Raw genomic sequence first — 12,144 nt, forward strand, 5'->3', positions numbered from 1 at the left:
ATCCATCACTGACTTTATTTTTTGCCTATTTTTTCTTTTTCTTTTCTTTATTTTTTTCTTTTTCTTTTTTTTCAGGATCTATAAGGACATGTTCTTCCCACGAACATAAATTTTCATGTGATGGGACTGGGCAACTCGCGCCACTGAGTCTTCGCTATAAGGTAGGAATGAGTCTCTTGGTTACTAGTCGAAAATATACCCTGCAAGGTACTATTATTATTATTATTATTATTATTATTATTGTTTTTGTTATTGCTGCTGCTACTACTACTACTACTACTACTACTACTACTACTGTTGTTACTGCTGTTATTATTATTATTATTATTATTATTATTACTATTATTATTATTATTATTATTATTATTATTATTACTATTATTATTATTATTATTATTATTATTGTTATTATTATTATTATTATTATTATCATTATTATTGAATTGTGAATCTACATCTGTTTGGCTGTCTGCTTCTCTCTTCCTCTGCTGTCTGCTGCTTGTGTTCTTGTCATCGTCTGCTTACCTGCCTGTCTCTGCTTTTTACACTCTTCTGCCTTCCTCAGTCAAACTCGCCTTCCTTTCCTGCTTGTCTGCCTACCTACTTCCTTCTCTGCCTACCCTCCCACATACCTTCCTACCTACCTACCTGCCTACCTACCTACCTGCCTACCTACCTACCTACCTACCTACCTGCCTGCCTGCCTGCCTGCCTGCCTGCCTGCCTGCCTGCCTCTCTGCTTTATAGCCTGCCAGTTCAGGTGACCATCTTCCTGCTTCTGCCTGCCTTCCTGTCACATTGCCTGTCTGTTTCACCCCATCTCCTTCCTCCACCATATTTTTCCTCCTTCCTCCTTCCTCTTCCTCCTCCTTCCTCCTTCCTCTTCCTTCTCCCCTCTTCTTCCTCCTCCTTCCTCCTCCTCCTCCTTCCTCCTCCCTCCTCTTTCTTTCCTTCTTCACTCATCCTCCTTCCCGTCTTTCCTTCTCCTTCCCTTTTTCCCTCCTCCTCCTTCCCTTTTTCCTTCCTCTTTTCTTCTTCCCTCCTCCTCCTCCTCCTCCTCCTCCTCCAGCATGTAGAGTTAGATCTTGTAGTCATAGTCTACTCTGTAACAAGCAGCCTCGAAAGGATTACCGGTATAAGGTCTGTTGCTGTTTGTATTCCCCTTGTATTCCCTGTGTATTCCCTTTGTATTCCCCGTATAATCCGTTTGTATTCCTTTTTTTATTCCCTTTGTACTCCTGTGTATTCCCCTTGTATCCCCTTTGTACTCCCTTTGTATTTCTTTGTATTCCCTTTGTATTCCCTGTGTATTCTCTGTGTATTCCCCTTGTATTCCCCGTGTATTCCCTTTGCATTCCCTGTGTATTCCCTGTGTCTTCCCTTTGTGTTCCATTTATATTCCATTTATATTCCCTTTGTATTCCCTGTGTATTCCATTTGTATTGCCTATGTATTCCCTTAGTATTCCTTTTGTGTTCCCATTGTATTCCTTTTGTATTCCCTTTGTATTCTCATTGTATTCTTTTTGTATTCCCTTTGCATTCCCTTTGCATTCCCTATGTATTCCCTCTGTATGCCCTTTGTATTCCTCCCTACCTCTCTTCCTTCCCTACCCACACACCGTCGAGTTTTTCCTGCCAAATTAACCAAACACTGACTTGTGATTATTTGTCTCAGTGTTTGAGCTGTTTGTGTGTTTGGATGATGCTGGGCTCTCCATTCACTCCCTATCCACTCCCTATCCACTCCTTATACACTCCCTGTCCACTTCCCAAAACTCCCTATCTACTCCCTATCCACTCCCTATCCCCTCCCCATAGACTCCTTGTCCACTCCCTATCCACTCCCTGTCCACTCCACCACTCCCCAAAACTCCCTACATACTCCATTTCCACCCCATATCTACTCCCTACTTATACCCTACTCACTCCCTTCTCACTCCCTCACCACCCCTCGTCCATTCCCTACCCACTTCCTCACCACTCCCCACTCTCTCACATCCCCCGACACCACTCCCTGCCTCACCACTCCCTCGCCTCCCTCACCGCTCCTCCACCAATCCCCACCACTCCACCAATCCCCACCACTCCTCCACCAATCCCCACCACTCCACCACCAATCCCCACCACTCCACCACCAATCCCCACCACTCCACCAATCCCCACCACTCCACCAATCCCCACCACTCCACCAATCCCCACCACTCCTCCACCAATCCCCACCACTCCTCCACCAATCCCCACCACTCCTCCACCAATCCCCACCACTCCTCCACCAATCCCCACCACTCCTCCACCAATCCCCACCACTCCCTTCACCCTATCACTCCATGCTGGTCCTCCGTCTATTAGTATTTGCTTCCTCTTCCTCATTATGAGTTAAGAATTAAAAAAAAAATGTAAAGAGAAAAATATTGTTAATGAGAGGTAAAGACTATATCTATTGCCAGACGCCTTAATCCCATACGGGGTGGCCACAAACAAATCGCCTCCATATCACCCTGTCCCCCGCCATGTCACTGCCCTGCTCCCAATTCACACACACCCTCTCTCATATACCTCTCCACTTCATCCCTCCATCTCATCCTTGGCCTTCCCCTCCCTCTCTTCCCCTGAGGTAAAGACAGCTTAAATTTCTACAGGTAAGTAATGGTGGGGGAAAAAAATGAAAAAAAAGATCAATTTATTTTAGAAAGGAAAAAAAATCTCTTAAGATAGCGGAAAGGGGGGGAGGTTGAATGATAGATAGGTAGGTAGATAGATAGGTGTGTGTGGGTGTGTGTGTGGGTGGGTGGGTGTGGGTGTGGGTGTGTGTGTGTGTGGGTGTGAGGATAAGGACAGAAATACTAAACAAATGCTCCTCTGTACTGTCTGCATTCCTTCCCCTTTACGGCAGGCAGGCAGCACCCTTGAAGCATCAAACTCTCAATTTTTTTTCTCTGCAGCTCTCAGATGCAAGAGTTGGCTGTTACCTCCACTTCTTCATACATCTTTCCCCTTTACGGCGGCCACGCAGACGGACAGACTCTCTCCTAAAAATACCCCTACATCTTAAAACTGAATATTATTTTTTTTTTACCCTTTCACTACGAGGCGTCATTTTCTCAGACGATTTTATTCAGCGTAAGGCCTCGTGCTGAAGGGGTTTGTCCGTCAAGCAAGCTCCCTAACACCTTTTCCTAAGCGAATTATTTTGTTAATTACGCCTTTACCTCTTCTTTGTTACATAAAGCCTTTCAATATTGCAATACTCTGCACAGACAACGTTCAAAAGGATGTTAACCAGCCATATCCCAAAAATAAATCGCTAAGGAAGAGGTGTTAGGGAATAAATTGTCTAAAAAAAAGAAAAAGTCTTTAGAGAGAGAGAGAGAGAGAGAGAGAGAGAGATCTGTAAAGCCAGCACGACAGAATCAGAGAAGACTAAACGTACATGTGTGTGTGTGTGTGTGTGTGTGTGTGTGTGTGTGTGTGTGTGTCTGTGTGTGTGTGTGTGTTTTCTCTTTAATGGTTTGGGCCAGTGTAGTGCTGTGAAATAGATTGATGGATAGATAGACAGATAGATGGAATGATAGATAGACTGATTGAGAGAGATAGATAAATAGATGGATGGAATGATAGATAGATAGGTAGGTAGATGGATGGATGGATAGACAGACAGGTAAGTGGATGGATGAATGGATGGATAGATAGATAGATAGGTAGGTAGATGGATGTATGGAGGGATAAATAGATAGATCAATGGATGGATGAATAGATGGATGGATGGATGGATGGAATGATAGATAGATAGGTAGGTAGATGATCTATCTATCTATCCATCTGAATGGATGGATAGATAGATAGATCAGTGGATGGATGAATGGATAGATAGATAGATAGATTGATAAATATAGACAGACTGATAGATAGATAAATGTATACCAGTAGATAGATAGATAGATAGACAGTAAAAGGGTGAAGGAAGTCAACAGCTGGATAGATAGATACATTAATAGACAGATAGATAGACAGAGGAAATAGATAGATAAACAGAATGGGCGATAGATGGGAAATAATGATACGGTTGCTTTGGTTAGAGAGAGAGAGAGAGAGAGAGAGGAGTATTGCGTGTGTACTCCCTCAAATAAATGGGATTGTCTAGTGTTGTGTAGACTGTGAGGGATTGGGGGAGTCAGTCTGGTTGTATGTCACAGTAGGAGGAAGGGGAGGGATTAGGAGGGAGGGAGGGAGGGATTGGGAGGGGAGGGGAGAAGGGGAGAGGGAGGGATTGGTAGGGGAGGGGAGAAGGGGAGAGGGAGGGATTGGGAGGGGATGGGGGAAGGGGAGAGGGAGGGGTGGGGGAGGGGAGAGGAAGAGAGGGGGAGGGATTGGAAAGGGGAGAGGGAGGGGGAGGGATTGGGAAGGGAGAGAGAGGGATTGGGAGGGGAGGGGGGAAAGGAGAGCAAGAGAGGGGGGGAGGGGGGGAAAAGGAGAGGGAGAGAGGGGGGAGGGATTGGGAAGGGAGAAAGGTGGGTTGGGGATTATGAGAGGGAGGGGGAGGGATTGGGAAGGGAGAGGGAGGGAGGGATGGGAGATTATGAGGGCGAGAGAGGGAGGGGGAGGGATTGGGAAGGGAGAGGGAGGTGGGTGGGGAAGTGGAAGGAGGCAGGGGGTGAAGTAAGGGGAGAAGAAGGGAGGGATGTAGGTGGGAGGAGGAGGAAGAAGAGTTGGTTGGGGAGGTTGGTAGGCAGAAGAGGAATTTGGGAAGGGGTGAGGCGAAGAGGGAAGGGAGGAGGATAGGGAGAAGAGGAAGAGGAGAGAGAGGAGAGTAATTGCGAAGGAGCACAGTGGAAGGCAGACAGCAACACCTCTGCTATCAGTTAAAGACAGCGATAGGGAAGAGGGAGTGAAAAGAGTAGGGCAGGGAGGGGGGGATAGGGGAAGAAGGAAGTGGAAAGGGGAGGGGAGACGTGAGAGCAGTAGGGGAGGGGGTGGAGTGAAGAAAGGAGGATAGGGGAAGAAGGAAGTGGGGGGAGGGGGGGAGTGAAGAGGGGAGGAATGGAGGGAGGGGGATGTGGGAAGAAGAAAGTGTAGAGGGATAGGGGAGAGGAGGGGGTGAAGAAAGGGAGGAGGAGGATAGGGGAAGAAGGAAGTGGATAGGGGAGGGGGAGACTGAGAGGAGTAGGGGAGGGGGTGGGGTAAAGAGGGAAGGGAGAGGAGTGGAGGGAGCAGGATGTAAGAAGGGGGAGAGAGAGACTGAGGGGAGACTGACATGTCGAGAGAGAGAGAGAGAGAGAGAGAGAGAGAGAGAGAGAGAGAGGTGAAAATTAATGAGAAGAGGGACTTGGAGAGAAAATGGGAAGAAGGGGAGCAGGGAAGAAAACGGAGTGGTGACGTCATTTGTTTACAAATTAGGAGATCCAGACCCAAATAAATAAATAAATAAATAAATAATGAATAAATAAATGGTAATTGAGGGAGGGGAGGTAAAATTAATCACTTTAGTAGAGAAAATAAAGAAAAAAAATGACTTTCTTTATTTTCTCTCTCCTTGCTTTCTTCCAGACGCTTCTGTTCAGCTTAAGATGGAAGTTACGCTTAGGGGAAGGAGTTGGAGAGAGAGAGAGAGAGAGAGGGAGAGAGAGAGAGAGAAACGGGAATTTAATGATTGGGAAGTCAGGGGAAGAGGGGAGAGAAAGGGGAATGAATTAGAGAGGGAGAGAGAGAGAGATGAAGTGTACTGTGCGTGTGTGTGTGTGTGTGTGTGTGTGTGTGTGTGTGTGTGTGTGTGTGTGTGTGTGTGTGTGTGTGTGTGTGTGTGAGAGAGAGAGAGAGAGAGAGAGAGGAACTATATTGTGTGTGTGTGTGTGTGTGTGTGTGTGTGTGTGAGAGAGAGAGAGAGAGAGAGAGAGAGAGAGAATTTTTAGGAAGATAGTAAAAATCAAGAAATGAAAGACACATTCGGTATAGAACGAGCACATTTTTTTGGGGGGGGCGGGGGGGGCGATCGTTCACCTGTTAATGACCATATTCTTTACCTGTCATCCGGTCGGGCACGGGAATACGGTCATAGGACCCCTTCACTACGAGAGAGAGAGAGAGAGAGAGAGAGAGATGTGAAGGAGCGTTGTTGTGCTGTGGATGTGACAGACAGACAGACAGACAGCGACAGAGAGGGAGAGAGAGAGAGAGACAGACAGACAGAGACAGAGAGGTGAAGGAGCGTTGTTGTGCTGTGGATGTGAGAGAGAGAGAGAGAGAGAGAGAGAGAGAAAGAGAGAGAGGAGCGTTGTGGTGCTGTGGATGTGATTGAAGGCATTAGGGGAAATACCATAGAGAGAGAGAGAGAAAGAGAGAGAGAGAGAGAGAGAGGAAGTGAAGGAAAAGCGTTAGACCTTGAGATGCTTTGGTCATGTGGAGAGTGAGAGACTGACTAGGAGAGTGTGTGTGTGAAATTAAGAGGAGGAGGAGGAGGAGGAGGAGGGGAAGACCGAGGTTGAGATGGAGGGATGGGGTGGAGAGGTATATATGAGGGGGGGAGTGAGTTGGGGAGAGGGCAGTGTGATGGTGGACAGAATGACAGTGGAGGCGATTTGCTTGTGGCCTCTCCTTCCGGGATTAAGGTCATCTTGGTATAGACAGATAGATAAATAGAGATAGATAGATAGACAGACATAAACAGAGACAGATAGATAGATAGATAGACATAGAAAGACAGACAGATAGATAGATTGATTGATTGATAGATAGACGTAGATAGATAAAGGTAATAGATAGGAAGTTAGAGACAGACTACGAGAATGCTGCTTTATATATTTTTCTTGCTCTTTAAGACGATTTTCCTCATCTCAGGAGAAACACTTTGAACTGAAGGTGTTACGTATAATAATAATAATAATAATAATAATAATAATAATAAAAATAACAATAATAATAATAGTAGTAGTAGTAATAATAATAATAATTAACAATAATGATAATAATAATAATTAATAATAATAATAATAATAATAATAATCGTACAAGGCTAGACCATAACGCCTGCAAGCTGCCCTCTCCCCACACTCCTCCTCCTCCTCCATCCTCCTCATTCTGCCACTCCAAACATCCCTCCATCATGTATTTCCTTCACCATATCCATCCATCTTCCTCTCTGTCTTTCTCTCCTCAGTTCTCCATTATTCTGTGTACCTATTTATCTATCAGTCTCTATCTATCTATCTATATCTATCTAATCTGTCTGTCTGTGTGTCTGTCTATCTAGCTATGTCTATCTGTCTGTCTGTCCGTCTGTCCATCTATCTATCCATCTCCGTGTGTCTGTCTATCTATCTATCTGTCTGTCTATCTTTTGCCTGACGCGGCATCCAGTGAGGGGTGGCCTGGGCTAACATACATACAAACACACTCTTGCCCTTTATTTCTCCATCACGTTCTCGGTGTCCCTCTCCTAGTCAGTCTCTCCTGCTGCCCGTTTTCTTTCCAACATCCTCCTCAACCACCATTTCCCTCACCACCATCGCTACCAACATTTGCCCCACCAACATCCATAAACATCGCAACACCTCATCCTAAGCGATTTATTCTTCCTACCAACCAACATTCCCACCAACCAACATTCCCACCAACCAACATTCCCACCAACCAACATTCCCACCAACCAACATTCCCACCAACCAACATTCCTACCAAATAACATTCCTACCAACCAACATTCCTACCAACTAACATTCCTACCAACCAACATTCCTACCAACTAACATTCCTACCAACCAACATTCCTACTAACTAACATTCCTACCAACCAACATTCCTACCAACCAGTATTCCCACCAACTAACATTCCTACCAACTAACATTCCTACCAACCAACATTCCTACCAACCAACATTCCTACCAACCAACATTCCCACCAACCAACATTCCTACCAACCAACATTCCTACCAACCAACATTCCTACCAACCAACATTCCTACCAACCAACATTCCTACCAACCAACATTCCCGCCAACCAACATTCCTACCAACTAACATTCCCATCAACCAACATTCCTACCAATCAGATACCACTCATATCACCACCACCACCAACCACCATCTCACTACCACAGTTGTCACTATCACCACTACCACAACCACCACCACCACCACTGCTCTCCACATCACTACCACACTCCCTACCACTCCAGCACTACCATTGCTACCACACACAACCATTACTGCGACGGAAGGAATGAAGTTGTATGCATAGTCTGATTTCCATTGTTGTTGATGGTAGTGGTGTTGTGGTGGTGGTGGTGTGGCGTGGTGGTGGTAGTGGTGTTGTGGTGGTGGTAGTGGTGTTGTGGTAGTGGTGTTGTGGTGGTGGTGCTGCTGGTGGTGACGATGATGATGATGATGGAAGTGTCAGCCTTATTATCTTCATTTCGCATCTTGCTTGCTTGCTTGCTTGCTTGCTTGCTTGCTTGCTTCCTTCCTTCCTTCCTTCCTTTTTCTTTCCTTCCATCCATCCATCTATCCTTTCTGTCTTTTCCATCACTCTTCCTTTCCATGCCCTTTCCTTCCTTCCTTCCTTCCTTTTCTTTCCTTCCTTCCTTCCTTCCTTCCACCCATCCATCCATCCATCCATCCATCCACTCATCCTTCCTTCCTTCCCTCCTTCCTTCCTTCCTTCATTCATTCATTCATTCATTCATTCTCTCCTACATCATCTTTTCTTTCCCCTTCATTAACTGTCTATGATTTGTGTGTTTTTTTTATGTGTGTATGTTGTGCTGTGTCTGTCTTTCTGTGTGTGCGTTTTTGTGTGTGCACCGCTACATGTCCGTGTACGCCTCTCTCTGTGTGTATATTATTACCTCCGCCCACGAAGTTGCAGGAGGCTATGTTTTCACCTATGTTTGTTTGTTTGTCCACACGATATCTCCAAAAGCTCTTGATGAATTCCAATGTAATTTTGTGGAAGGGTGGGCCATGGGCTAAGGAAACATTGATTAAATTTTAGGTCGATTGTTTTCTAGTGTTATGTCAGTGCTGTGTAAGGATGCGGATTTTCGTGTGTACAATCTGTGTGTGTGAACTGTGTGTACGTTTCTGTGTATAATATGGTGTTTGTTACTTGGTGCCTGTATGAAAGAGGCCGTGTGCGTTCGTGTGTCTGATTTAGCCTGTTTTACTCTGCACTGATATTGTTTTTTATCTATCAATATTTGTTAATTTATCTATCTGTCTATCTGTCTTGTCTATCTATCTATCTGTCTATCTATCTATGTCTGTCTTTATTGGCCTGGGAAGTAAACCATTAGACCCGTTCCCTGAGGACGAGCGGCTCTCCTACATGTCACTCAACTTCACATGTCACCACTTCGGCACCAACCCCCACCGTCCATACTGAATACACGCCACGACTGGCTCATTTAAGACTTATTCTACTAACTGGGATTTTTATTTTTATTTTATTTTATTTTTTTTATTTATTGATGAAATTAAAAGGAAAAACTGTTCCCTTCCTGAGCTTCCTTGTGTGTGTGTGTGTGTGTGTGTGTGTGTGTGTGTGTGTGTGTGTGTGTGCGTGTGTGTGTGTTTCTTGAATGTCTGCGTCCTTTTGTGTGTGTGTGTGTGTGTGTGTGTGTGTGTGTGTGTGTGTGTGTGTGTGTGTTTCTTGAATATCTGCGTCCTTTTGTGTGTGTGTGTGTGTGTGTGTGTGTGTGTGTGTGTGTGTGTTCCTTGAGGGCCTTCTTCCTTGTGTGTGTGTGTGTGTGTGTGTGTGTGTGTGTGTGTGTGTGTGTGTGGTGTGTGTGTGTGTGTGTGTGTGTGTGTGTGTGTGTGTGTGTGTGTGTGTGTGTGTGTGTGTGTGTGTGTGTGTGTGTGTGTGTGTGTGTGTGTGTGTGTGTGTGTGTGTGTGTGTGTGTGTGTGTGTGTGTGTGTGTGTGTGTGTGTGTGTGTGTGTGTGTGTGTGTGTGTGGATGCATTTGTATGACATGGTTTCTCGGTGCACTGGTATCGATGTTTGTAATTATGCATACGTGTGTGTGTGTGTGTGTGTGTGTGTGTGTGTGTGTGTGTGTGTTAGTAAACATTATAAATGAATACAAGGAATGTCATTCAGAGGTGAACAGAATATTGGAGAGAGAGAGAGAGAGAGAGAGAGAGAGAGAGAGAGAATAAAGGAGGAAATTAAGTCAGGGAAGGACGGGAGGAGAAGGAGGGAAAAATGAAGAAATATGAAGATAGGTGAGAATTACTAAGAGGGAAGAGGAGGAGGAGAGAGAGAGAGAGAGAAAGAAAGAAAGAAAGAAAGAGGAGGAGGAGGAAGAGATAGGAAATAGAGAGAGAGAGAGAGAGAGAGAGAGAGAGAGGGAGGAGGAGGGACATAGAAACGAAGAAAGGTAGGCAAAGAGGAGGAGGACAAAGAAGAGAGAGAAGAAAGAGGTGTAGAGAGAGGAAGAAAAAGGGGAAGAGATATGAAGGGAGGAGAGAGAGAGAGAGAGAGAGAGAGAGAGAGAGAGAGAGAAGGAAGAGAGAGAGAGAGAGAGAGAGAAGGAAGAGAGAGAGAGAGAGAGAGAGAGAGAAGGAAGAGAGAGAGAGAGAAGGAAGAGAGAGAGAGAGGAGGAAGAGAGTAGAGAGAGAGAGAGAGAGGAGGAAGAGAGTAGAGAGAGAGGTGTGGCTTACCTTTGTTTATAGGGCTTCATTGGTACAGTGTCCTAATTCACACCGGAGAGAGAGAGAGAGAGAGAGAGAGAGAGAGAGAGATACAAGTAGATGGATAGATAGGTAGCACAGAGATAGATAGACAGACAGATAGAAAGACAGAGAGAGAGAGAGAGAGAGAGAGAGTTGTAGTGCAGTGTTGCGAGAGGTGAGGGAGTTGAGTTGCAGAGGACGGGGCGAGGAAGCAATGTTGCAAAATGAACGAAGTTGTGTTGCAGTGAGAGAGAAATTTGGAGCAACAAAATATCTTGTTTTTTTTTTCTTTTTGCTTCTGAGGTGAGAGAGAGAGAGAGAGAGATGTTGCAAAGGGAGAGAGATGCATTGTGAGGAGTGAGTTATGTGGGTGTGGAGTGAATTTAGTTGGTGTGGAGTGAGTTATGTGGGTGTGGAGTGAGTTGTTTGGGTGTGGAGTGAGGTATGTGGGTGTGGAGTGAGTTATGTGGGTGTGGAGTGAGTTATGTTGGTGTGGAGTGAGTTTTGGTGTGCAGTGAGTTATGTGGGTGTGGAGTGAGTTATGTGGGTGTGGAGTGAGTTATGTGGGTGTGGAGTGAGTTATGTGGGTGTGGAGTGAGTTATGTTGGTAAGGAGTGAGTTATGTTGTTGTGGAGTGAGTTTTGTTGGTGTGGAGTGAATTATGTGGATGTTGAGTGACGTATGTTGGTGTGGAGAGAGAGAGAGAGAGAGAGGGGCATGTTGCACGGATATTGAGTTGTATTGCAAGATATTAAATGTCCCCCCCGCCCCCCGCTGTTGAATAAGTGCAATTGCAAAGTGAGTGTACGTGTAGTTGTTAGCTGTGTTAGAGAGAGAGAGAGAGAGAGAGAGAGAGAGAGAGAGAGAGGACAGAGACAGACAGACAAACGACAGACAGACAGACAGACAGACACATTCACACTGGTAGACTGTGTGAATGCTTGTAAGAGAGAGAGAGAGAGACAGACAGACAGACAGACAGACACGACAGACGGATAGGCATTCGTACGAAAAGAGTGTGTGAGTGCTTGAGAGAGAGAGAGAGAGAGAGAGAGAGAGAGAGAGAGAGAGAGAGAAAGAAAGAGAGATAGTGCATTGAGCCGTGTTGCAAGGATAATGAATCTCCCCGCCTTGAATAACTCGCAATCTGGAATAAATTAAGGGAGACGCTGTTTATTGCAGGAGGGACATGACAAATAATGTGCAGTTGAATGAAGAAGGTACGATTGAAAACTGCACCCTCAGAATATACTGCAAATAAAACAAGATACCTGGAATAAATACATGAGAGAGAGAGAGAGAGAGAGAGAGAGAGAGAGAGAGAGAGAGAGAGAGAGAGAGAGAGAGAGAGAGAGAGAAGGTGTTAGAAGAACCGTGAGATGATTTGGCCAAGTGGAGAGGCTGAGGAATGAGAGACTGACTAGGAGAGTGTATGTGAGTGAGGTGGAGAGGGAGTGACCGAGACGAGATGAAGGGATG

This window comes from Coenobita brevimanus, chromosome 7 (assembly GCF_032717465.1).
Source record: "Coenobita brevimanus isolate Jiangsu-jjx chromosome 7, ASM3271746v2, whole genome shotgun sequence".
NCBI lineage: Eukaryota > Metazoa > Arthropoda > Malacostraca > Decapoda > Coenobitidae > Coenobita > Coenobita brevimanus.